We start from the raw sequence: 25,248 nt of genomic DNA, 5'->3' as shown, positions 1-25,248 counted from the left end.
AGTAACTCACCATTTCCACTGCCTCCACCCTTCCCCCCCCCACACTTCAATCATCTCAAACCACATTAAACCAGTCTTTGGACTGATCTTCCAGAGTCCACCCAGCACCCTTAAAGTCGATTCTCACCACAGCCACTGGACAACCCTCATAAAACATCAGTCAGATCATCACCCTTGGCTGGGAAGCCTCCAGCCACTTCACATCTTTCCTGGCATGAAAGTCAAGGCTCTTCCGATGGCCTAACCAGCCCTGCAGGATATTTCATTACCTTCACCCCCACCTTTTTTTGTTGTTGTTTATTTATTTATTTTTGAGAGAGAGAGAGAGAGAGAGAGAGAGAGAGAGAGAAAGAGAGAGAACGACCCGGGGAGGGGCAGAGAGAGAGGGAAAGAGAATCCCAAGCAGGGTCCAAGCTGCTGGTGTGGAGCCCAACATGGGGCTCAATCCCACAAACCATGAGATCATGACCTGAGCTGAGATCAAGAGTCAGACGTTTCATCAACTGGGCCACCCAGGCACCGCTTCATCCCCACCGTTTTATCTGAGCCCATCTACTTCTCCCTCATTCATGTCACTCCAGCCCCGCTATCCTCCAGCTCCTTCTGGAAAGCTTCTTCCCACAACATGCACAGCAGAGGCCATCCCTCTGCCTCCTTCAAGCCTCGAGTCAAACACCACCTCTCTTGTCAAGACTTTTCTGTCCATCCCCAACATCGTTTAAAACCACATCCCCTCTTCCTGGGGCACCTGAGTGGCTCAGTCAGTTAAGCGTCTGACTTCAGCTCAGGTCATGATCTTGCGGTTCGTGAGTTCAAATCCCACATGGAGCTCTGTGCTGAGAGCTGAGAGCCTAGAGCCTGGAGCCTGCTTCGGATTCCTTGTCTCCCTCTCTCTCTGTTCCTCTCCTGCTCATTCTCTCTCTCTCTCTCTCTCTCTCTCTCTCTCTCAAAAATAAATATTTTTTTGAGAGGCATTCTTTTAAAAATTAATTTTATTAATGTTATCTTATTTTTATTTATCAAATTAAATTAATTTTATTAAATTAATAAAATAAGTAAAATCACATCCCTTCCCCCTAAGCCCCCTCTTCTCCAGCCCCATAGCCTGCTCTGCTTTTCTCCATGGCACTTACACCTTATAACCTCGACTATTTTATTTAGTTACCGTCTAAAATGCTGACAATGGTGCAAGTCCCAGGAAAGCTCAGTTCTGCCTGCTGTGTGCATGCTGCAACCTGAGCATCTAGCTGGTGCTCAATAAGTACATGTTGGATGAACAGATATAAACTTTGCCCACTTATTATCACCAACACTTTAATGTAAAATAATTCTATTACTGCTATTATGTTGTTTATGACCTGAATTTTCCAGAACAATTTCTAATTAAGCATCTCCCCAAAAACCTCACTCATCAGCCTGCCCCTTGCCCAACACTGGCCTTAGCTGCCCCTGTAGTTGAGATTTTTTTTTTTTTTTTGCAAGCGAGAGGGGGCTTAAGAGGCTCCACTCCAAGTATTAACAATTATTGTCTCCAAATGTTAAAATTTCTCGTGTTGTTTTACTTTTAAGTTTCTTTTTGCCTAAGTCTTGTCATAACAGGCACATCTTACTTTCATAATCAAAGAAAAACCACAATCGGAAATGACATCCCCCTTCAAAAAATAAAAATAAAAGTGAGTGGGACCATGGCTGAAATCATGCATTTGCAACATCACAGCCCTGAGAAGGACAGCCAAAGAAATCCAAGGCCGTATGTGCCCTCTCACCTCCGAACACACGCCAACCTGGGTGGCGCCACCAGGAGACTGCATTCCAGGGGTGGCTTGTTTAAACTTACAGTGGTTCAGAACACAGACTGCCGTCACCAGGTAATCTGGAGACAATTCACAACAAACCAAAGCCATCTTTAAATTGATCACTTAGAGATACAGGTGGTTCGCCAGATTTAAAAACAAAACTATGTTGGCTCAACATGCTGGTTTATTTTTTTTATTTTGCCTAATCAGCAATCTGCACATAGCTCTGTGCCAATGTCTAGCCTATCTTAATCATTTTTTCCTCTATTTAAACCAAGTACACTGTATTTTCTTTACCTCCTAATCCCAACGTTCAAATGGTAAAAGTTTTTCAAGAAAGTACACGGACCTGAGGGTGCAGCATTTATACAAGGCCCACAGGAACCTGTGGATTAGAATGAGAGTATTAAGTGAGCCTACCTTGTCTTTCAATAGCAAATACAAGAGTAGTAACATTAATTAGAGCCAATACTTCTTGAGCATGCACTTTGGCCAAGCACTGATCTAAGCACTTCAAATTAATATATTCATCTAATTCCCTCAAAGCCTGTTATCACTACTTAAAAGATGAAAATACAGAGGCACAGAGAGGTCAAGAAAATAGCTTAAGGTTACACGGCAGTAAGCGTCAAAGTCTGAATCCTGGCTCTAGGACATATCTACACCCTTACACCGCTGTGAATGACCACTGGGTGTCTCCTGTACCTATCATGGCATTAAGACCTCAGACTTTTGGATGTACTACTCTCACTTCCCCTAATATTCTTTCCTTCCTTTGCTGCCTGGCAAATTCCTATTCAACCTCTAAAACCCATCTTTGGGAAACCTTCCCTGGTCCTCCAAGGAGAATTAATCATGCTCCTACTTTCTACCACCATTTTTTGTCCATAGGCCTTTTCACTAACATGTAAATAAATAAGTCTCCCTCACCTTGACCATGAATCTATGTGGAAAGGAGCTACATCTAATCCATACTTGAGTTCTCCATGCTTATTATAAATATCACAAAAATTCATTTATAGATTTAGGATCTTTCGGGGTTCATTTCATAATACAAAGACATTCATGAAGTGCTTACCATTCTAGGTACTTTATGCATTTTAACTCATTTAATCCTCACCACTATAACCCTATTGAAAAAGATTCTTATTATGTCCCCATTTTGCAGATGTGGAAGCAGAGAAAGTTAAAAATTCTGTTACCACCTAAGGTGAGAGCTAGTAAGAACCTGAACTTGACCCCAGGCAGTCTGGCTGCATGCTCACTGCCTGTCCAGTACACAGGTTCTGCACCAGACTCTCTGAGGTCTAAGGAAAGGTTCTTGCTCATTAAGATGCCACATGGAATCCACTTTCCTTTCTTCTTCACATTAATAGAGGGAAAGATCACCTGAAGGATCTGTGAGGGCAGAGATCCTGTCTGCTTGGTTCACTTACTGTCTAGCATAGGGCCTGTTATTAAAAAGGAAACTCAGGGGATATTTGCTGAATGATAAAAAGTCAATTATAGCTCTAAAATGACTATTTTCTTTACATATAATAGCATTGTTCAAAGTATCATACATACATTACCTTCAAAACAACTACATGAGGAAGATACTCTTTTTAGCCTTACTTTATAGATGAGGAAACCAAGGCACCATGAGGTTCAGTAACTTGCCTAAGATCAATCACAACATTAGAATGTGAAGCCAGGATTCAAACTCTGGAGGTCTGACTTGTCCTGCAGCTTCCTGTGGCTGCTGTAACAATCACAACCTGGGAGGCGGAAACAACAGGAATTTATTGTCTCAGCAGTTCTAGAGGCTGGAGTTCTGATATCATGGTAGCAGGCCCGAGCTCCCTCCAAGAAGCCGCTGGGAGAGGGTCCCTTCTTGCCTCTTCCAGCAGCTGGAGGCCCCGGGCATTGGTTGGTTTGTGGCAGTGTAACTCCAGTCTGCCCCCACCTCCACATGACATTCTCATTTGGTCGGCATCCAAATTTCCCTCTTCTCATAAGGTCACCAGTCATAATGGATTAAGGACCCACCCTACTCTAGTATGACCTCATCTTAACATGACGACATCTTCAAAGTCCCTTTTCCCTTTGTGTCTTTCTTTTTTTTTTTTTTTTAATTTTTTTTTTTTAACGTTTTATTTTTGAGACAGAGAGAGACAGAGCATGAACAGGGAAGGGGCAGAGAGAGAGGGAGACACAGAATCTGAAGCAGGATCCAGGCTCCAGGCTCTGCACCATCAGCCCAGAGCCCGACACGGGGCCCGAACTCACGGACCGTGAGATCGTGACCTGAGCTTAAGTCGGACGCTTAACCGACTGAGCCACCCAGGCGCCCCAAGTCCCTTTTCCATGTAAGGTCACATTCACAGGTACCAGGGGTTAGTTAAGCCTTCAATTTATCTTTGGGGCGGGGGAGAATGACACAGTTCAACCCCTAACGGATATGACCTGTATAGTACTGACTCCAAAGATGCAGAGAAATGACTCTGTTTCTCTAACCAGTTTTCCTCTTCACTGATGCAAGATTTGCTCCTTCTCAAATCACCCTTCTGAATAAGGAGTGGCTAAAAGTTTGAGATCCAAGGGTTTCTTTACATACGAGGTAAACAGGACACAACCAAAATGTAAACACGTTTTAAGTACAAGAGAAATTTTCTTTATCGTGAGAAAGCAAGTATTTCTCTCAAATGGAAGCCAGTTAATACACAGAAAAACTTCAAGTACTTATAATCTGCTTGGCTTCCCACTCTTTTACCTCCATTTTTTTCATTTAAGCCAACATCTCTGAGTTTTGACTGATGAACAAGAATTAAACCATCTTCTATAACAGTGACCTATTTGATAGTTGATATTTTCTTTTTAAAACTCTTAATAGAAGTGCTCCCTTCTTTTGAAAGGTAATGATTCCCTGGGGTCTACAACCAACAGTTTAAGATTACATGTAACCTTCAAATTGCCTTCAAATTTTGATTAATAAAAATTAGCCTAATAAAAATTTGGAAAATGTAAACGAAGTACACAATTCTTCAAGGAAATGGGTGTTTCAAATTTCTCCTGCTAAGAGCCTCCCTATTCTTCCAGAGTCTGGTGTCAAACCTGTGCATTCACTCTATCATCAACTGTATTTTATTCATCTATTAATCATGAGAAATATGTTCACCACACATGGACAGCCTGATTTTCTCTGTGTGTGAGGGAAGCAACCAGAAACTTCCAAAACAAGTTAATTCAGCATTTGGCTCTTTAAATAAACTTGGGGGAAATCTCTGGCATGAATAACTGTTAACCAACCCACTGCTCAGGAGTTAGTCTTTGAAATGGTTTTCTTAGAAGGCATCATTGATATGGGGTGCCTGGGTGGCTCAGTCAGTTGGACAGCCTACTCTGGCTCAGGTCATAATCTCACGGCTCAAAGGCTTGTGAGTTCAAGCCCCGCGTCGGACTCTGCACTGACAGCTCAGAGCCTGGAGCCTGCTTTTGATTCTGTCTGTCTGTCTGTCTCTCTCTCTCTCTCTGCCCCTCCCCTGCTCATGCTCTCTCTCAAAAATAAATACACATTTAAAAAAAATTAAAGAAGGCATCACTGATATCTAAATGCATACATTTTGCGAGCTGAGATCACGTGTAGTACCACATAAGCTGCCTTAACTTGTTTTAAATATTAAAATATAGCATTTCAGTTGGGATATGATGTAGGTCAAAGCTACTCAAAGCAAACTGTAGAGAAAATGATATTTCCTAAAATCAAATTCTTGACCTGAAATTCCATGAATTATCCAGAGTCAAGTAGAAGTGAAAGTACTAACAGGTTACCCCAAAGGACAGTTCAATTATTTTGGAAGATACAAACGACCTTTTTTTTTTTTTTTTTTTTTTAATAAAGTAACAGCCTTCCTTAGAAAAAGATCATTATTAACATGGAATAATTTAGCAAGTCAAATTCTATTTCACTAGTACACCACATTAAAATGCAATTTTCAGGCTAATATATTTACAGAACATTCCAAGACTGCCAGTTGCACACCCCTGGTGGCTGCAGCTTATCCTCCGTAATTATTCTCAGGACAGGATGCTTAATGATTACAGAAATAACTGGCTTTTTCCTAAAGAAAAACAGTGAAACCTCAATTACATCTTTTAAAAGTACATATTAATCCTACAGAGTATATGGAAATTTTCTTTGTTTAAAGAAGAAATTGGAAAAAAATGCAAAGCAGCTACAATCACAACCAAATACACTTTGTGCTGCTAACATGAGCCTTCCCACACTTAGATACTCTTTAAGCTCCCAGGGAATTCCAGATTTTGCAACCTAGTAACTCTTGTACCCGGGGGAAATATTAATTTAAGGGTGTGCAGTGTGTGTGTGCTCACACATGCACACATACATGCCGCATTCACATGTACCGAGTGCCTCCCCAGTGCCAAGTTCTGTCCTCATAATCGACATTCAGCTCAATCCGATCACCTGCTCCAGCTGTATGTATGTCCTTGGACACTGGTAAGCCTCAGCTTCCCCACCTATATTGAGGGTAATTACAGCAACTACCTCACAGAGGCATGGGACCAAATGATGCCCTCCATGTAACACATGCCACAGTGCCCACTGTTTCACAGTAAGTGCTCAATAAACATTAACCCTTATAATTTCTATAGGATCCTCCCATAGGTGAGGGAAAGGAGGTAACTTATTTAGGGGCACTGCACTGAGACTGACCCAGGATCAAATGCGAATCCACAGGTATTCCAAGACTATCCAACTGTAATAAGGGGTACAAAACACTCCGAGGGACTAGCATTCACACTTTCTGAAGATAAAAAAGCAGGAGATGAGGTAACAAAAACTCTCAGAGCGTTGAACACAAAGCATGAAAAATCTGCTACCAATTATAAATATCTTTCCATTTGCCTTTTCTAAAAGATCTTTTAAAATATTTTAATTCCTAAAAATATCTAAGTTTTGATCAAGAACCATCTTCTACAGCCCAATAACAAATTTGGGGTTATTCTAGAATGAATCGTTCCCGGTATGAATCGTTCCAGATATTTTACAGACGGGAGAAGCTGTGGCTCAGGCAGGGTACCCACTTATATCCACCTGCCCAGGGCAGGGCCCAAACTGAAACTCAGTCCTGTCCAGACCGACAGCCGACTCTCTCTTGAGAATAACACGAATAAGACGAAAGAAAAGTTAGGCCATGCAGTCACTTGGCTTTGAGGAAACACTCAACGAGATAAATGGGAAAAGTGCCATAGTTTGGGAAGACATTCAAATGAAGATTAATTTTTACCAAACTGTTTCATTTCCTAGAAGTCAGTAACAGGCATGGCCAAAACTATGTCCCACAGAGAGCCTACCCAATTCACAATTTCAGGGTTCATCTCTCATAAAAGAAAGCTTTTTAAAAGACAAGAGCTTGGGATCATGTTCAGGTCAAGCAGCCCTTAAACATCCCCCCCAGATGCTGGGGTCTGTGCCCTCTGCACCCCTCAAAGCCTCAGCCCCAGTGGCAGGCTACACCAAGATCAGAGCATGCCTAGAGCAGCTTCAGTCGGTGAGGGCACAGGAAGGAAACGGGAACAGCTCTCTGTTTTTTGGTTTTTTTTAGCTTAAACTTTTTTTTCCCTTTGATTGTGGTAAAATACACATAACAAAATTTACCGTTACGACCATGTTTAGGTGTACAGATCCGTGGCATTAAGTACAATCACAGTGTTGTACATCCATTACCAACACCTGTCTTTGTAACTTTTTTCATCTTCCTCAAATCATACATACTCTAGATCCATTAAACACTAACTCTCCGTTATCTCCTCCTTACCCCAGCCCCTGGCGACCACCTTTCTATTTTCTGTCTCTATGAATTACACTATTCTGGGACCCATAAATACCTTCATTCAATAACTGTCCCTTTGTGATTGGCTTATTTCACTAAGCATATTGCCAGTTCTTTTTTGTTCCCAGTTAGCCTCCTTGAAGAAACGCTCTGAAATGCACATCCTCTAGAGGACACAAAAATGAACATGTGAGGACATGTTTTTCCCCCTTTTACTGCGTGCCAAAAGGACATAAAAACACTAATGACGGTCAGGGAGGAAGAAGAATGAGAAAGCCAACAAAATCATCCATGATCCCACGACGCAAGCACTCCGTTTTCATTTCTACTCATTCTCTCGTAATCTTTTGCTTTATGCAAATGAAATTTGTATAATTACATCACATTGAGTATCCTTCAACCTAACCATCAATCAAAATAATAGATCTTCAAGTTTTTCAAAAATTTACTTTCAAGGTCAACGGCCAAGGAAAAATACATGTGCTTTCATGAACACTCGTATCTTCCAAGCTCCCCTATGGTAGAAATAAGTTAAGATTGCCTGAAGTTTCACTCTGATAAAAGGAAATTGTCCTTGGCAAGACACAACCATACTGTATAATAGTTGCTGCTGCAGGAAGAGGGCAACACCTTAGCAAAGTTCATACAAAAAACGTTTACATTTTAAGCAAAAATGTATACAAACTCCGGATATGGCCATCCATCCCACTATTATTGCTCTCAGTGGAAAACGACGCAATGGCATCTAATGAAAAACCTGTTTTCTTCCTAGGAAATAAAAATAATAATACCGCAAATCAACATTCTCCCCAGCTTTTTCATACTGATTTTCTTGCAATTCACATGTTCTCAGAACTAAGGGGGGAAAAGATAAAATTCAATAAAACTCCATGCCTTATTTTTGTTTCTTGTTTCAACTTGTGGCTTGCAAAATATATACATGTAATATATAGAACAGCAGGATCTAGTACCAGTAAAGGAAAATGATTTAAGTTGAAATAAAACTCAAGTCAGCAGGAGCTGACTTTGACCGGGAGACAATTATACCTAAGTTGAGGGAATGCAAGACTTCCTTTACTCATTTTAGTAGAAATAACCTCAAGATGTAGAAAAAAAGACATTTTTAGAAAACAACACCGACCCAACTGCTAGGTCTCATGCATAAGAGCAGTGAGTGTTACTTCTGTTCCACTACTTCTCACACTTCCTGCTCAAGTCCCTGGAATGTATATCATTTGAATGCAGGAGTTTGGGGATACTAGATAATTGAAGACACGGCAATCCTGTGCACAGTAATGGTATCCCATATATCCACCACTCATACTGAAGTTTCTGTTTCATTTAAGGAGAGCACAACCCATGCAAACACAGTGCCCCAACACAGAGGACCCAAAAGCACTAATCATTCCAAATTCCTAGAACTAGAAGGAAACCCCAGGTATTCCCTCTAGTGCCCCACCACTAGTTCCCTCGCTGGGTGGGCCATTTCCAGGACTATTCCATCTGTATCTGCAGCTTCTTTAACCTTTTTCTCAGTCAGGCCCCACACCGCCTCTTTCTGGAAATTGCCCCAAGCACAAAAAATCAGCAGCACAGGATGGGAGCCTCCCCACAACCCTGGCAAATGAGCCAAATGCTCTTTTACTCTGAATTATTCTACAAAAAGACTCATCTTGGACTCTCCCTCAAATGAAAGTTTTCAGTGAGCTTATCCCACCTTGAACCTTTCCGGGCTTGCTGTGCCAAACTAGAACCATAAAGGTCAACAACAAAACTTCAAAAAGACAGACCCTGTCCATCTGCTCTGACTTCAGGAAGGGCCCAAACCAAACATACCTCAACTGAAAGGAAATCTAAATGCCAGTATTTTTTAAGCTGGTATTAAGATTCCAAAACATCAGTAAAGGTTCAGTACACAGCGTCTGACCCAAGCTTAATGTTCTCATACCTAAGGCTCACCCTTAGCAACTCCCAGCAGATCACTCCTCTCCCCCTACTTCTACTCAGGGTCAGCTGACACCCAAAGCGATGTTTACATACCCAAAAGAAGACAGAATGAATAACTCAACCACAAACCATTCTCCATTAAAGTAACAGAGGCTAAAGCGTGTGCAGAAACCGCTTGCATGGACATGACATTACAGCCAACCCCTCCCCGAATGCAGCGAACGAACAATGACCTCTCAGGCTCTAAACGCCACTTACCTTTGCACCCAAATCAGTGGACTGATCCACTGGGCACAAGGCATTTGGAAAACCAATGTGAGAAATCCCACTCCCACCTTCTCTTCCACAATCAAAGTCACCAAAGGGGAAGTGGAACGTGAAGAGCAGAGAGAAGCCTGCCTCACGTGAAATATTCTTTTAGGTGTGCACGAAGCAGCAGCTTTAGAGCTGACTGTCCAAGGTGTGCAACAAGATACATCAGTTCAGAAGATGCTGCGCAAAGTAGGCCCGTGGGCAAACGCGGGACTAAATGTAGTTAACCTCCTGAATATGTTAATGGAAAGAGAAGGTGCATGCAGTTTTCTGAACTCAATGGCAGAAACCTTATTCCCAACATATTTCCCATAACTCAGGTTTCACTGAACACCCTTTGGGAAGTACTGCTTTCGGAGCTGTGGAAGCAAGGCTTGAGCCTGGATCTGAATTAGCAAGCACAATAATAAGGTGACGGGTGGAGGGGGGGAGCGCCTGGGTCGCTCAGTTGGTTGGGCATCTGACTTCGGCTTAGGTCACGATCTCACGGATCATGGGTTCCAGCCCTGCATCGGGCTCTGTACTGACAGCTGAGAGCCTGGAGCCTGCTTCGGATTCTGTGTCTCCCTCCCTCTCTGCCCCTCCCCTGATCACACTGTCTCTCTCTCTCTCTCTCTCTCAAAAATAAATAAACATTAAAAAATAATAATAATAATAAGGTGACGTCAATCCAGTCTTCAAGACTACAGGGGCATCAGGGATCCTCAAAGACAGGTTTTAAAGTGAGGCCCTCTGCACCATTCCCGTGGCCTTAAACTGCTCCCTTCCATGTCATGATCTCGACGTGGCCATCACTTCCTGTCGTGTCATGATCTCGACATGGCCATCACTTCCTGTCAATCAGGACACAGCTTAATAAGTCACTTCCTACCAGTTGATCTAAAGGAGCCCTCTAGGCACCGTGCATCACATCACCCAACTCTATTTTCCCTCTGGCACCTCCCACTGAGAAAGCAGGAGTGTTTTACTCATTGCCATAGTCCTAGGGCCTATTGGCACATAGTAGATAGATGCTCAATAAACATCTACGGAATGAGTAAGCACATGAAGTATTCTAGCTATCCCTCCCTCTGGCTTAAAGAAAGGATTGCTTAAACATCTGGTTACATTTAATATCAGTTCACTGAGATTTATTATTTCAAATAAAAAGACCACAGTTATGCTATGGTTGCTAAATTAAATGACATCTGCATATCTTTTGGACACATATTTTCATACCAAGCCACTATTTAAAAACCTATGTATTTTTGAGTAATTCCAGAAACACTAATATGCTTAGTATTAGTCCCTCCCCTAGACCTTTCTAGAATTTGGACACAAAACCACACAGCTAACTGGCTCTTATGTTAACCAAACGCATGCTGATCTCATTAACAGCATGTTATAAGCCTATACCTTCACAACTGTGGGGGAAACCGTCAGAAAAACTAGCTGCTAAAATACGTTCTGGGGCATATTTATTAAAGCCTCCAATGGTAAAGTTATTTTTCATTTATATATTCATTCTTTGACAAATGTTTAATGAGCACCCAGGATTTCTAAGCACTGGGAGCACAAAGATGAAGAAGTAACAGTGTTGTCCCTCAAGGGGCTTACAGACTAAAGAGAAGCCAGGAAAGTAAATAGTTGCAAAGCAGTATGACAACAAAGGCTTGATGTAAGAGAGATTGTCAGGCGCTCACAGTGGAAGCAAAAAAGAGCCAGTCACCCTGTCCTTGGTGACCATGTACCTAGGGTCTCCCAAGCATGGTCCCCAGACCCGCAGCATCAACATCACCCAGGATATTGTTAGAAGTACAAACTTTGATGGGGCCACCCCACAGTCCTGGGAGTCAGAAACTCTGGGGGTAAGGGGAGAATGTGTGTTTTAGCCAGCCCTCCAGTCATTCTGACACACACTGAGGTGGATGATGATTAAGCTACTTCTGAAGGAGAAACAAAAGTCAAGCAAGTAAAGAATACATCGACAGTAAGAATGGTTGCAGGCAATGGAAACAGAGGATAAAAGCCCCAAAGCCAAAAGGGCATGTCGTGAGAACGGTGTGGCTCAAGCTCCGAGCATGAGATGGAGAGCAAAGCAGATCATGAAGGGTACCAGGTGCGATGCCAAGAAGCTGGCACATCATCTTGAGGGCAATGAGGAGCCCCTGGAGAGCTGGGATGGGCATGCCCGGACCTGCAGAGGATTTCAGGAGATCACTTTGCAGGCAGTGCAGAGAATGAACAGAGAGATCACAGAGAAGGCAACTCAACGAGAGGCCACAGTGGTGGGAAGGAAGGGAGGCACACCATCAGCAACAACATAGCTCCAAGCAGGAGTCTGGAGTCAGGGGCACCTTACAGATGTGGAGGTGCCAGGCATGCTGTCTACCCTTTCCTCTGGAAGGAAGCTGTGCCTGACACACCCCCTACACCCAACCAGGGCAGATGCGAGTCTCGGAAGCATGGAGTACCTCCCACCTCCCCTCCTGGTAGCACACATCACATTTTATCACAGTAGTCAGTCTCTCCCGCCAGACACAGAGTTTAGGCAGGCAGACACAGTGGCCATCCTGGTCAGTTTCCACCCTGGTCCGTTTCCACAGGCAGCATTTGGAACAGCGCCCAGCGCTTTGGAAGCCAAACTGAATGAATGGAGCTGGAAAGGCCAGGAGGCCACTGAGAGGCCACTGCTCTCATTCAGGGGAGAGATAACTGTGTCATGGGGAAGGAATTAGAAAGCTTATGACAACTTGCCTGTTGGTTGTACGGACTGCCCTGAGGGACCTTAGAGAGAGTTTTTTTCCGGTGGACATTGAGGTTTGGCCTCACGCTTTCTCCAATCTAGGCTCCAGACAGGTATGCGGGGTGCCTCCGGAAAGCCCCAGGGTCCACATTGGCCAAGTCATCATGTCCATCTGTACCAAGCTGCAGAACAAGGAGCATGTGATTGAGGCCCTACGTAGGGCCAAGTTCAAGTTCCCTGGGCTCCAGAAGATCCACATTTCCAAGAAGTGGGGCTTTACTAAGTTTAATGCGGACGAATTTGAAGACATGGTGTGGCTAAAAAGCAGCTCATTCCAGATCGCTGTGGAGTCAAATACATCCCTAATCGTGGCCCCTTGGACAAATGGTGGGCTCTGCACTCATGTGAACCTCAGCACTGCCCTTCCCCATTCATGCCCACCAATAAATCCTGCTTCCTGTCAAAAAAAAAAAAAAGAAAGAAAGCAAGCAAGCAAGCTCATGACAACTTAACTTCTTACTTTTCTCAAGTCTGTTGATACCATTCAAAACACAGAATGGCAATCTTTACAGGTCAATTATGTTAGCAAAATTTGACAGTAAATCTGATCTGCTGAGTGGCAGCCACAAGCCCATCTTCCTGTGGAAAGCCAGCAAGGACCATGAGCACTTTTGCAAGTGAAAGGAAGACACAGTTGTAGGCCACAGAGACACTGCCACCTAAGGTAACAAGTTTGCTCTTTTGTTTTCAGAACAACTCCAAAGACTTCAAGTAGAGGACCAAGACGTTTTAAATCCCACTGATACATTCTACATCTTTGCTTTGATTTTTAGAAATGATTTCAAGCAGGCAGATAATGTTGTGGCCCAATTACAGGGTATTTTGGAAGTAGTAGGCACCTAACCTGGGGGTGGAGCTGGTGGGTGGAGAGAGGGAAGAGGTAGTTAGTTACTAAGCAGGCACTACCACCTGCCTCTCACTCTTGCGTGGAACTTCATAGAGAAGGGAGCTGTGACAATCAGGAAGTAAGGCGGTCTCCCCTGACCTGCTTCCTGCTTTCTCACCATTCCCAAAATAGAAAGAGCTAAGAAAAAATCATAAATATATTTCTCAGCCCTCCAGGGAAAGGTTCATTAAGGACATAAATCTGGGTCCCTGGGAAAAAAGGATGAAAGACAAAGCTATCAAAAGTCCTAGAATCAAGAGGTGGAAACAGTGGAAAATAAAACCCATGGACAAAAAGGAACCAGAGAAACAAAAACAATGGCCAATTCTTACACCAAAGCATACAGAGAGATGGTGCCACAAACTCAGCTGCCCTGGATTCTCTAAACTCAAGCTCTCTGGAGTCAAAAGTTAAAGTTTTTGCTGAAAATAAAAAATAATTATAACTGTTAAGATCTTACTTCATGCCAAGTATTGCTCATTATTATATTCAAATATTAACTCATGAAAACCTCCTAACGACTATATCATATAGGCACCATCACTATTCCTACTTATGGATGATGAAACTAAAGCACTGTACATTCTGTTCTCCACCTGTAATTCTGTAATTCTATTGTCCCCAGTCATGTGGCTATTAAATTGCAGAGCAAGACTGGAAGCCTAAGAATCTGGCTATTAACCACCTGCCACCACCTTTCCCTAAGGCTGTCTTGTGCATGCATGCACTGTATGATATTTACAAGCATCCTTGGCCTCTACCCACTAGATGCCAGTAGTGCTCCTTCCACAGTCATGACAATCAAAAATGTCTCCAAGAGCGCCTGGGTGGCTCAGTCATTAAGCATCTGACCTCGGCTTAAGTCATGATTTCACAGTTCAGGAGTTCCAGTCCCACATTGGGTGAGCTCAAGCCCCACTTCACGTGAGCAGAAGCCCCACTCTGGGTGAGCCCCACTCTTCTCTCTCTCTTTCTCTCTGACCCTCATGAGATTCTTCTCCTTCTCTCTCTCTTCTCTCTCCCACTTGCACCCTCTCTCTAAGAAAGAAAGAAAGAAAGAAAGAAAGAAAGAAAGAAAGAAAGAAAGAAAGAAAGACAAATATTCCCTGGAGGGTAAAATTGCCCTCCCTCACTCCTCTTTGAGAACCACCTCTATAGAGATTTGAAAGGCCAAATCTCTGGGTTCCCATTGGAAGGAGTGGCAAATCCCAGGTATTGGATAGAAGAAACAGGCTGTAACAGTTCTATGGAGGGAAGGAAAATGGAAAAGGAGTCAGCTGAATAGGGTTTCTGTAGTGGGGATTTTACACTAGGAGTCCCTCGCCATGGCTCCTCACTCCCACCGAGCGAGGACAGCCTTCCTTCTCTCCACTCCCTCAGACTTCACACACATGCCTCTCCTGTCGCACCTTACAGTCAGTGCTCTGGTACATTCCTCTGTCTTCCTGAACTGCTCACAGTGCCTGGCACAACGTACGTGCTCAATAAACATCTGCTGAACAAAGGCATGAACAAATAAATGAAGCTACGGTTTCTTGTTGTCTGTCTCCACTAGTGGTCTGGAAAATGTATAAATAAATAAAGCCTGGTTATAAGAGAAGATAAGAAATTCTGGTCAGATAGTAGAAGAATCTGAGGTTGAATCAGTGTTTCTCAAAGTATCTATAATGCCTGTGAGTCCAGACCATGCCTCAGTTATTAGGTTCAGAAATTTGGTATTAGTTCACTCAGGAAAAAAATCAACTCAAGGAACCTAACTCATGCTAAAGATATTCTAATTTATTCACTTCCACTGACAAGTAGTACTGCCCAGCAAACAGGCAGACTCTCTTGCCCAGGATAAAAGTCCACTTAGGAAATCCAATGAAAATCAGAAGGGAGCATGCCGGATGCTCCCAAAGAGAGGCACCATCAACAAGCGTGCTGAATTTCTCTCTCCAGACCCACCACTCCAGCAGCCAAAAGTCTCAAGCCAGCCACAAGTAGCTGGAGAAACCTGGAAACTCTCACCTCACCTTCTCCCAGTCATCAGAAACCTCTGCCATCCTAGCATTGCCCCATGATCGGCACGTGACAACCAATCAGATTCCAGTGTGTATGTCTTCACAGTAGAAACATTCTAGACTGCAATGTGTCCAGAGAGGCTATAGAGCAACCCCTAGTTTCAGACACATTCAGAAATTATATTTGGATTTTCTGCTACTCAATTTGTGGGCACATGAAAGAAACGCATATTGGAACCGTAATATGAAAGAACTAATTCCACCATTAAATATGTGGATTTAGGTTAATGTCCATTGTGAAAATGGATGAAAGGTGAAATTTTCACCTCTTCCCCAAATGGTGAATTTAGGAAGGTTCCTCACTCAGAAGAGATAAGAAGGAGGTACCCTAAAGGACTAAGTGAGATGTTTCCTGTAAAACACGAGGCACGTAGTTGACCCTTAATTAATAAATGTTATTTCTTCATCCTGTCAGTCCCTCAGCAATCCTCTGATGGACTCCTCTATACTCACTACAGTTACAGGGTTAGCATTACTGTTTACTGTGCAGGCTTTAGTGAAAAGGACCTCTAAAGTTTCTTTATCTCTAAAATGGGGACAGCACTACGGCATTTTGTAAGAATTAAATAGGTTAATGGCAATAAAGCTCTTAGCACAAAGAGCTCCAACAATAGATTGCCATGATGACCACCAAGACCCAGATATCATTAAGCACAGATTTTAAAGTATTATTTGAAAATACATCATTTTCTTAACCTACTATTTAAAACAGAAATAAGCTGGGTTTGCAATTCCCTGAGCAAACTATTCTTAAGCTTCCTACTTGCTCTGGAAGACCTGATACTCAAAGGTCCAAACCAAGCTGGCTGTTAGACCACTTGTATTTCTATGGCTTTGACTCTAGCAGCATTTCCCAGAAGCACCAACGCCAAATTGCTAAAGCATGCTGCCTTGGCAGAAAGGGGCCTGCATGCAAAGAAACCAACATGAAGAGCTGTCATTTTGAGGCCTTGCCTGCTGAAATTCACATTTCAGTTGTCCTTTCTGCTCTCTCAGACCCTCATCTTTCTTCTTGGCACTTCCTTTGACATTCTTGGGCTATAATTCAAAAATATCTGCTGGTTCCCAGAGCACTTTCAAAATTAGCTTCTTCCAAGCTCCTAAGACCCTGGTCTCTACCAGTGACCCTACATTCCTAGAAGGCCCAGAGGCCCCATCAGCCCACCCATAAGCTCCAGTTTGGCCTGGCCTACACTTCTCACTCTATCCCAAAGGCAGGGCTCTGACATCTCAGGCCTGGCTTCCCAGACTTGTCAATTTCATGGACCATTAAGCTGCCAAATAAAAATATTCCCACCAATTCATTAAAAAAAAAAAAAAATCTAACCCCCAAATCAGAAGGGTATAGTTTCAGAGAAAAAAGGACACATCTTTATGGGGCATCTGGGTGGTTCAGTTGATTAAGCATGCGACTCTTGATTTCAGCTCAGGTCACTGATCTTATGATTTGTGAGATCAAGCCTCCACATCGGGCTTTGCACTGACAGCATAGAGTCTGCTTGGAATTCTCTCTCTCTCCCTCGCTCTCTGCCCCTTCCCAGCACACGCACGTGTGCTCTCTCTCAAAATAAATAAACATGAAAAAAGAAAGAAAAGAGAAAAAAGATAGGGCACCTGGGTGGCTCAGATAGGGCAACCGACCTCAGCTCAGGTCATGATCTTGCAGTTTGTGAGTTCAAGCCCTGGGTCGGGCTCTGTGCTGACAGCTCAGAGCCTGGAGCCTACTTCAGATTCTATGTGTCCCCCTCTCTCTACCCCTCCCCTGCTCACACTCTGTGTCTCTCTGTCTCTCAGTCTCTCAATAATAAACGTTAAAAAAATTTAAAAAAAAAAAAAAAGAAAAAAGGGCACATCTTGTAATTTAGACACACTTACAAAACATTCACTTCAGCATCATCATTATTTTGATAAGGCCAGCAAACACATCCCCAACGGACAATGGCCTGCAGGCCTAACACCATGCTTTGCACTTTTAAATTGTGTGGAAACTAAAATCTGATTTATAGGGCAGCAATTCTGAAAACGCTACATCCTACAGCACTGTAATGCCAAGCTTTCCTTCTCCCAAAACAGCTTTGCCCTTCACTCTCTGGAGCTCTCTGCAGGTTCTCTCCAACCTCCTCCTCCTAAGCACACTTCTCCTAGCTCCGTTACAAAACTGCATTCTTTTTAGCCTATTTTAAAAGAAAAACACCAACGAAACCACTTTTCCTCCACCCTGAGCATTCCTAAAGCATACTTTCCAGTAGAGTTACCCTTTTAAAACCTCGGTTATTACCTAGCAGACAAAATTTTGCAGGATTTCCATGAGAGGCAAAGAACAGAACTTATAACCACGGTCAAATCACAAATACCTTAATCCATAATTCCATACTATTCATTTTTTTCCAAGTTCTCATCCCATCTTTGTCCATATAAATCTGTACATTTTATGTATCAATACATTATACATTTAGACCTTTTTCCTGATGATAAAACTAATGTCTGTCCTAGCATGTGGTCAATGCTTATAAGACCAGGTAGGATTCAAACATAATGGAAATAAGATTATGCAGAAAGGAAATGTCTCCTGTGAGTCTACACCTAAAGGCCTCTAACACTTTTCTTTTTAAGATTTATTTTTAGAGAGCTCATGAGTGGGGGAAAGGGGCAGAGGGGGAGGGAGAGGGAACGAGGCGGCAGGGGGGAATGAATCCCACGCAGGCTCCACACTCAGCACAGAGCCCAACACAGGGCTCGATCGCACAACCCCGGGATCATGACCTGAGCTAAAATCAAGAGACTGACAGTCAACCGACGGAGCCACACAGGTGCCCCAAGGCCTCGAATACTTTGAAATTGATCCAGACTTCTTACTTCTGGCCAAGTTGTAGTAGTGATCTGACTTTCTAACCTCTATGCCTTTCCTCCCTTAGGGCTCTCATGTTTGAGTTACTGCTTCACTCCTACCAGAGGCCCAGTAACCCTGCAGCCTGGTTAACATCAGAAGCATTAGATTTACTGCCTGTTTATCATCAATTATTAAAACGTGGGTAACAACTCTGGCGTCTCCTCACCTGCCTCGCTTGAAGGTTAACGACACTGAGTTTTGTGAATGTCATGAAAGCAAAGCGCACTACAACCAAATGCATCAGTTTCCTTTGTTCTCTGCCCCATCATCATAGCTTGCCAAAAGAAAAAGAAAGAAAAGGAAAAAAGTTCACGATCTTGCCAAAGCTGAGTAGATGTCTCTCAAAAGCCACCACTCCTGCTACTGCAGAAGCAGGCCCTGGACACCTGCCCAATACAGGGATGGTGCTAACACGAAATGATAATGATAATTTTATTCCAGAGAGCAAGGGCTACATTTCTAATCGAGGGCTGAAGACAGAGGATGGGGACATGGAAAGGGCTTGCCAAAACTTCCTAGGAGTAGGCCCGGCACCCCAGACATATGATACTCTCCTCTGTGGCCTCTGTAGAGGCTTCTCTCTCAGTTTATCTGATGCCCAAGAGCAGAGATTCCCCTCAGAAGATGCTATAAAACAGTTTCAAGTATCTAATGTGCTTTATCCAAATCTAATCATTACCTTACCCCTACCTAGACTTGGCAGGGCCACAGAGTTAATTTTATGACAACCATTCTTTGACAAAAACTAAAGGGGAGTTAAGGATTTGGCCAAAAACAGGAAGGGCATTCCACAGGGTGCCTGAGTGGCTCAGTCAGTTGAGCGTCCGACTTCGGCTCAGGTTACGATCTCATGGTTCATGAGTTCCAGCCCCACGTCCAGGTCTGTGCTGGCAGCTCAGAGCCTGGAACCTGCTTCAGATTCTGTGTCTCCCTCTCTCTCTCTGTCCCTCCCCCACTTGCACTCTGTCTCTTTCTCTTTCTCAAAAATAAATAAACTTTAAAAAAAAGTTAAGGGGCGCCTGGGTGGCGCAGTCGGTTAAGCGTCGGGCTTCAGCCAGGTCACGATCTCGCGGTCCGTGAGTTCGAGCCCCGCGTCAGGCTCTGGGCTGATGGCTCGGAGCCTGGAGCCTGTTTCCGATTCTGTATCTCCCTCTCTCTCTGCCCCTCCCCCGTTCATGCTCTGTCTCTCTCTGTCCCAAAAATAAATAAAAACGTTGGAAAAAAAAAAAAATTTAAAAAAAAAGTTAAAAAAAAAGGGAGGGGGGGAGGGAAAGGCATTCCTCAAAGGCCAGGTCAGGATAGGCCAGACCTAGTGAAACACAAAATCACCTTCATCTAATGCTCTAAATTAAGTCCAAATCACCACCCCCCTGCCCCCACCCCCACCTCCTCAAATGGTTGCATCACAGACTCCTGAAATGGGACAAAAGAACCCAATAAGAGGTGCACTCTACTGCAACTCCCTCATTTTACAGATGGAAAAACTGAGGCCCAGACAAGGAAACAGACTTTCCCAAGATCACACAGTAAATGAAAGTAGCAGAAGAGCCTGACTCAGAAGGCAAGTCTTGGGAGTCACTGGTTCGTAGTCTTTCCACCAAATCCCACCAGACTCTTTTATTATGGAGAATCTGTCACCCTGTGTCTGACAAACCATTTCAACTGAGACATGCCATCAACTGGCAGAATACTAATAACACTAATAACACATTCGAAGTAAAATGGGTAATCTGGGTTTATGTCCCTTACAGTTAGGTTTATGTGTTGGTAGCACAACACTGTTGAAAATAAACGAACATAAAACAGTTTTTAAATCCAGAGAGATTATTTAAAACATTCAAATCATTTTGAAAACATGCTGTTCCAATCAAATCTAATTCCAAATAACAAATCAAAAATGTTTCACAACAGAATGCTTCTTTAATAACGAAACCGTCAGAAATATTCTCATATAAGATAAAACTTTAAAGTTCTATTGCTGTGCAATCAAACTATTGTCCACCTCCTCAGAGGGGCTTTCTTGGGAAGCTGACATTCATGTGAAAGATACTGAGACATAAGATAATATACGTAAGAAGCTTCATATCAGACTTGGCACAGAGCAAGCATTCAACAAATGCTAGTTTCCTTAACGTGGGGCAGGAAAATAAGAATTGCCCACATAACTAGTTAATACCTTCTTACAATACTTTCCTAAAAGCCCTACAGCCATGGAAAACTTAAGGTGTTACAACATCAGAGTCCTGCCTATTTTAAAAGTGTAACTAAGGGCACCTAAGTGGTTCAGTCGGTTAAGCGCCCAACTTTCGATTTCGGCTCAGGTCATGATCTCACAGTTCAGTTCGTTGGGTTCAAGCCCCATGTCGGGCTCCAAGCTCACAGCATAGAGCCTGCTTGGGATTATCTCTCCCTCTCTCTCTGCCCCTCTCTTGCCCACACACCCCACCCCCTCTCAAAATAAATAAATAAACTTTTTTAAAAAGTGTAACTAAAAAAGATATAGAGAACAATCCATTTTTCTTAAAAGGCAAATTTAGATACTGTGAAATCAGAGTACTCAGCATAACCCTGTACTAATATTTTTTTTTAAGTTTATTTATTTATTTTGAGAGAGAGAGAGAGAGCAGGGAGGGGCAGAGAGACAGAGAATCCCAAGCCGGCTCCACACGGGCAATGCAGAGCTGGACACAAGGCTTGAACCCACAAACTGTGAAATCATGATCTGAGCCGAAACCAAGAATCTGATGGCTTAACTGACTGAGCCACCCAGGCGCCCCAACCCTGTACTAATACTAGGGCAAGGCTTTCAGTATTAATTCCTGCTGTAACAAGAAAGAAAAAGAAAGAAAGAAAGAAAGAAAGAAAGAAAGAAAGAAAGAAAGAAAGAAAGAAAGAAAGAAAGAAAGAAAGAGAGAGAGAGAGAGAGAGAGAGGGAGGGAGGGAGGGAGGGAGGGAGGGAGGGAGGGAGGGAGGGAGGGAGGAAAGAAAGAAAGAAAGAAAGAAAGAAAGAAAGAAAGAAAGAAAGAGAGAATTCAATGTTTGTTGTTTTTCTGGTGGCTGGAAAAAGATCATTGAAAGTTGAAACGTGACATTAAAAAAGTAAAAAAAGAGTTTTTAAATACGTTATCTTTGTACATGTGGATTCTTGCAAGATGTAGTAATTTTTTAAATAATGTTGTAGTCTCTTACTCATATTAGTCCATTTAAGTGTAAAACGCCAGTCTTTTAGACTTCAGCTCATCAAGCTTTTCCACTACCACTGCATAAAAGTTTCACAAAGTGCTGAATGGTGCTGGCTCCTCGGAGGTGAATTACCTAGTTCAAAATATCCTTTTGAAAAGAGAATAAAGTGTAAGGAACTCCTTCCCTGGAAAAGGATCTCAACTTTAGACCCCTTTCTCCAAAGCTCTGAGCAAATACCCAGGGGCATCCCTAGATTATGAAGACCTCAAGGGATTCTGGGGGTCATGCAGTACGATGATGACAGAAGAAAAGCCAACAGAAATCTTGCCTGTGTGTCTCCCTTGGTATCCTGACTCCTAGCCCACTATACTCTACTGCCACCTGTGTTCTCTCAGCATCTCCCCCAGCGCGAGGTTCCTCATCCATCTGAGAAATGCCATCCTTTCAAATCAGTGCATTTCTAGGATTCTGCAAATTACCATACACAGCTGTTGAACAATTATTGTTTTCAAGCTACAAATAGAAAACGCAACAGAGCTGCTACCTAAATTCACAAAGAAATCCCCCTTCAAGGATTATGTTCCTGAAAGGCCAGCTACACAAACTTGGATATCCTTAATTATCATGGCCTTTTGAGGACAAGATTTGAAATAGAAGTCCATGACAAGGAAAAAAAAATCAAAGACTTAAGAGACCCAAATCCAGAACAACAGATCAGGAAGCCACTGTTTTGTTCGTTTAAATCAGTTAAATATTAAACAAATGACAAACCAATGCCAATTTCCCAAAGTTTCCTCATTTCTTGGAACTGAAACACCACTGTTGGCATCATTTTATGATAATCCTTTAGGTATTTCACCTAACTCATCAGGCGCAATGTAAAGACAGTGACTGAAGGACTTGTTAAAACTATGCCCCCTCCAGAACCCAGTCTCGTCGGAGCTTCTGACCCTGACCTTATTAGTCTCTTCTCAATCTTGGCCCTCCCAACCACTCAATCCATCCAAAAACGTTTATGACAGTTGTGGCTCTAAACTGCGCAGAACTTGACTACAAAACGGCCACAACTCTAAATCTGATTTCTCCAATTTATCCTGGTTTAATTCAAGTTCCACTCTCCCTCGGCCCTTCGCCCCTACCCCCTCAGTTCTAGATCTCTTCACCGCGGTCTAGACCATCCAGCATTGTTTCTATGGGACTCGGCACCCCTCGCTCCGTCCAGCGCTGTTTTCATCGAACAAATGTCATTTCCAACGTTCAACCCTCCATTCCTCCCGCCGGGCAGCAGAGGGGCATTCAGGACCCGGTGGCCAGCTTTCCCGATTAGGTCCCCTTCGCCCAGCCATTTTCTACTTAAAACGCTCTCTGCCGCCGAGAGGAAAATGAACTTTTCCCCCTTTGATCTCCCAGCAGCTAGCGTCTGAACCCCCAAGAAGCCAGCGCCGTCTCCAACTCCCCGGCAGGAGCGCGCTGCCGCCCCAGGAGGGAGAGCCCAACCGCACAGCAGAGGCCGGTACCAGGGCAAGGGGGTGTGCGCTCTTCTCCGCCGGCACCCGCCCTCACTTTTCCCCTCCGCAGCCCCCCACCCGGGCGCACCCCCTCCAACCCTGTCTTCCCCCGCCCCAGGCCCCGCCAAGCCCGGGCTGCCGAGGGAACCAGGGCGCCGGGAAGCGGGAGGGATGGAAGTCAAGGAGTGAGCCCGCAGTCGCGGTGCCACCCGGCCGGCCCTGCGGCGCGAGCGCAGGGTGCACCGGACTCCGCAACGAGTTCCCCCTGCAGATGCGGCGGCAGCTGCTGCAGCTGTGGCTGCCGCGAGGCGGGCGGCAGTGGCCGCGCAGCCCCAGGGGCCGGCAGGAGAGGAGCAGCAGCCGGGCTGCGCGCAGCCACTCGTCGCACGCCGCTGCCGCTGCCGCTGCCCGGGTCTCTCGCCAGCACTCCCGGGCCGCCCTGGGGTCCAGGGCAAAAGCAAGGAAGAAAACGAGGCTCACCAGCGAAGCGCGCCGCGCTCGCTCCGGCACCGGCGCCCGGCCGCTCTGCTCCAATCTCGCCTTCCCCGGAGCGCCCGGATCAGCTGCGGGTGCAGCGCACGAGCTTCCTACTTGAGACCAGGACGGGCTCCGGCGACTGAGCATGCCCAGTGCCGCTCCGCGAGTCCCGCGCAGGCAGCGGCGCCGGCGAGATTCCACTTCTCCAGGCTTTGGCGGCGGCTGCGCGAGGAGAGACTGGAGGGACCCGGCCAGGCGGGGGCCGAACCGGAGAAAGGCGGGGCCGGGGGCGGGGGCCGGGGAGGAGGGGGCGGGCCGCGCTCCTCGTGCGACCCCTGCAGGCAGAGGCTGCGGGGCCTCTGGGACCCACGGTTCCCCTATAACCTGGGAAGATGGCAGGGAGGCAGTGGGGGCCTGGGTTCCGTGAGCCAAGGGCTGGGAGTCGCGATGCAGCCCAGTATCCCCTCCATGTGGCCTGGCGTCTGTCTGCACCAGCAGGCAGTTGGGTAACCTCATCGCTGGCTAGTCTTTTCCCCCACGTGTCTGCAATCCCTTATAATGGGAAGATGTACCCAGATGACAGCTGCCCACACCCACCCAGCTGCAACTTGTAGGCGAGAACTTCTGCCTCCTTATGCAGAATCCCAGGCATATGCCACACACACCATTGCTTGAGGTGAAAATCACAGCAAGATCACCTCAGGAGAGAAACAAACCTGCAGGAGGGGAAAAGCATAATTTCCTTTTCGTCCCCAGGAATATTATCTATAATAGGTCCCACTTCCAGAGTCTCTGAATAGGTAGGCCTATGGTGGGGCCCAAGCATCTGTATATCTAACAAGTTCCCAGGTAATGCTGGTGCTGCCGGTCAGAGGACTACACTTTGAGAACCACTACTGTACCTATACACACAGCCTTATCTGTGATCTGTGTCAGGAAGATAATGCCGGAAGTAAACAAACGGTAACTATGAAGTTATAGCGCCGCCTCACCACTCATCCTCTTCCCCAAACTTCCGGAATGCACTACTTCCTTGAATAACAAACTCACACCTAGCTGGTCCTTACTCTTCACGTGAGGATTGTGTGTGGTTGGGGTGGGCAGTACTTTATTGCTTCGACTATCATAATTTATTGAGGATCCTTAAGATCTATAGTAAGCCTGGGAGTACCAATGAATAAAAAAAAAACCCAGATCCCTGCCTTCATAGAGCTTACAGTCCAAAGAGGTGAGCAGACATCCACCCAATCATCACTCAAAAATGTCATAAAAAACATCGGGAGTGCTAGGAGGGAAATCTACTAGGTGTGTATGAAAGAGTGTATGATGGGACCATGACTCCGACTCATGGTGGGGTTGCAAGGAATCAGTGGTGGAAGGAAGCTGCCCTTGCGGAAGACCGGTTTCTGGTATTTGCATCCCCCACAACCTCTCATCAACAATTTTCCTCAGACCCATCTGAAGGCCAACAATCATGTCGCTCCTTACTGCAACAGAAAACAATACTGCCACTGAGAAATCCCTATAAATCCATGAAAGTGCTCACCCGCACCCCAAGATCCGCCTA

The 25,248-nt window shown here is 44.6% G+C and overlaps 1 protein-coding gene and 2 pseudogenes across 10 annotated transcripts in view; 2 read left to right on the top strand and 1 right to left on the bottom strand.

Moving 5' to 3' along the window:
- Nucleotides 1-23,916, bottom strand: part of APBB2 (amyloid beta precursor protein binding family B member 2) — a 384,721-nt gene extending 360,805 nt beyond the window's left edge. For 3 of the 10 annotated variants that reach the window (XM_086705182.1, XM_086705185.1, XM_086705181.1), the window contains exon 1: nt 23,685-23,914. The gene's annotated coding sequence lies outside the window, so the exon portion shown is untranslated. Of the gene's footprint in view, nt 1-23,684 lie in introns of all 10 variants that reach the window. The other 7 variants (XM_086705179.1, XM_086705178.1, XM_086705180.1 and 4 more) reach the window with 4 other exon arrangements.
- LOC147582030 (large ribosomal subunit protein uL16-like) lies at nt 12,715-13,152 on the top strand (annotated as a pseudogene).
- On the top strand, nt 18,915-23,869 carry LOC147582029 (uncharacterized; annotated as a pseudogene).
- Nucleotides 23,917-25,248: the final 1,332 nt, after the last annotated feature.

The sequence above is a fragment of the Puma concolor genome, chromosome B1 (assembly GCF_028749965.1).
Source record: "Puma concolor isolate L17-30 chromosome B1, mPumCon1.1.hap2, whole genome shotgun sequence".
NCBI lineage: Eukaryota > Metazoa > Chordata > Mammalia > Carnivora > Felidae > Puma > Puma concolor.
This window is presented reverse-complemented; position numbering and strand designations above follow the sequence as displayed.